This window comes from Electrophorus electricus, chromosome 12 (genome assembly GCF_041902795.1).
Source record: "Electrophorus electricus isolate QZ-2024a chromosome 12, ASM4190279v1, whole genome shotgun sequence".
In the NCBI taxonomy this organism is placed as follows: Eukaryota; Metazoa; Chordata; class Actinopteri; order Gymnotiformes; family Gymnotidae; genus Electrophorus; species Electrophorus electricus.
In genome coordinates this window covers 11,582,501-11,585,000 of record NC_137508.1, presented here as the reverse complement: position 1 = coordinate 11,585,000, position 2,500 = coordinate 11,582,501, and the positions used below count along the sequence as shown (strand labels likewise).

The 2,500-nt window shown below is 48.0% G+C and overlaps 1 protein-coding gene across 10 annotated transcripts in view; it reads right to left on the bottom strand.

The window, feature by feature from the left end:
- The window catches only part of akt3a (AKT serine/threonine kinase 3a), a 70,543-nt gene that overhangs the window by 34,151 nt on the left and 33,892 nt on the right, over nucleotides 1-2,500 (bottom strand). The window lies entirely within an intron of this gene.

The following is a 2,500-nucleotide window of genomic DNA, read 5'->3' as shown; positions in this document are numbered from 1 at the left end:
GAGTGGTTCAGACCAGAGCTCTGAGGACTATGGACCCTAGACCCCAATATACACTTTTTAATTCCAGATGATTTTATATTGTACTGTCTATGGAAAAAAAAAAATTCAATACTAGCAGACTTAATGGAAAAGTAATAATAGTTTGTGCTGATGGAAAAAAGAACAGAGGGTAAATAACAATTGGTAGGCCTACATTTTGTGTTTCTTATTCAACAGTTTATTTAGTAAAAATAATTTGTAGAATTAAATGGACATTACAGACATGATAAAACCAAGAAGCAATGAATTAGTGAAAAACACAAGAGGTATTAGAAGATGGCACAGACCTACCAGTCTGCAGTGGTTCATTTTTCCTGAATGTGAATTGGACTGGGTCACATTTCTACAGTATGGACCTCACAAAAATACTGACCCTAGCTACAGCCCTGCGTAGGGTCATTCTGACCGGTAATGACTTTTCGATTCACGTGCAACTGTTTTAAATCACCCTTCCGAGTAGATGGTGTGACTCTTCATCCTCTCACACAGAGCGTAAACAAGATGCAGTGGAAGGAAACCTCATGCTATCTGCAGCTGAGCACAGGCAGCATCTGTAGCTGATTAGCTCACCGGCGCAAAGTAAGGTAAGCCGACGGCACACATCTCTGCTTACAGACCACGGCCCAATGGCACAGGGATTTATCGGCCGTAACGAGCCGGAGCACGCGTGCCTGGTTTCAAACAGATCGCCAGCGTGTCTCGTTCAGGACGTCTTTAAGGCGAGCTGGTGGGCCGCGGGATGGCGGCCGCTCGTGTTTCCCCGCCCCGTCAGCTCCAGCCAGGCCAGCTCATCCCGTAATTGAAGCCTCACCGTCTCAGAAAGCAGACCCTTCATTAAGCTGCGAGGTGGTTGCCTCCACCATAGCCACGCGCTGGACGACCCCCCCTCCCCCGCCCTTTAGGAACAGCAGTAATGAGGGGGATGAGAGCCGCTAATTTGAAAACTTGGACACGGCCACGGGACCATATGGCAAGCATTTATCCCTTCTGAAAGCAATGCTAACCGTCACTTACATGATTAGGATGGGATTCTACAGTAGTTGAGCCCCCCCCCCCCTTTATTTGTTACCAAGAGCCAAATAAATAACGGTTTCTACCACACTAGTAAGAGGGGCCGACTGTAAACCAGAATGAAAGACTCACAAAAATCTCACGTTGCCCACCTTTTGAATCCTACCTGAGTTCACTACATAACTTCAAAGTTGGTCAAACTTTGCTGGCTAATTAAACCAAGCCATTTAAACCAAAAATGGCTCTAACAACGGCTCTATAAGAGTCTGCGTCCATCGTCTTTGAATCCACAGTGCGTGCTCCCCACCATGCATGGGCGTCTGTGTGAGGCAGGCTGTGGATGGCCAGAGCACTTTACCAAACACCAGGCAACAGGGAGAAGGGCTGTAGCCGTGCAGAGCCGGGGGCGAGGGTGGGTGTCTCTGTCCCGGAGCGCACACACCAGCTGAGCAAGCAGCTTCGTGCTCTTTAAAGCAGAGCACTCACCGAGGGGCAACAGCTGCAGAACACACGCAAGTGCCACTCACCCCCCTCAACACAAATGGTGACCTCTGTGCAGACAATGCCTTACTCCCGGCATTTGACCGCAAATCGGGGGATAGCCCCCGGTTTTGCAGCTCTACAGGACAGGAAATGGACACCAACCCCCAAGCAATGGAGGCATCATGAGCAGGTTAAAATGACATAAACCATAAATGTCTTACTGAAAAGTGCTTAAGACAACTTGGCACCGAAGAGGGAGATCTACCAGGCTCGTCCAGAAGAGCCTTGTACAGGAAAAAGGGCAAATTCCTTACATACCACAGATGTTGCGGCCCTCACCCTCGCTTAGCCGTCTGTTCACATGAACCTCGAACTATTAAATACGTCCCCTCAAAGAACAAAAATTCAAAACAAAAAAAATCTGAATTTTTTTTAACTCATAAATGGAACTAAATAAAATTAAATTAAAAAGCTCAATGAAATATATGTCCATCCCAAAAACAGTAGAAATCACTCGTTTCAGTTTACTTTGAGCCCCAAGCCAGAATCCTACTGGCGTAATGCAAGTGTTGTGCACATTTTGTGGCATGGCCGAGAAAAGCCCTTCAGTTCAGAACAAATCACTCCAGTTGGGAATGTGATGGAGTGCGAATCACAAAGCCCTGCTGAGGGCCCCGAGAGGAGTGTGGCGTGAGGTCAGACTGACCACTCTGTCTGTTCCCAGAGAGAGGAGTGTGGCGTGAGGTCAGACTGACCACTCTGTCTGTTCCCAGAGAGAGGAGTGTGGAGTGAGGTCAGACTGACCACTCTTTCTGTTGCCAGAGAGGAGTGTGGAGTAAGACTAAACTGACCACTCTCTCTGTTCCCAGGGCTCTGTGGCAAATGAGTGTGTAGAAAGTGTGTGGCTGGTGCACAAAGGACCGATACTCCTCACCCTTGACCTAGTTTGCAGACACCGACATGAGAT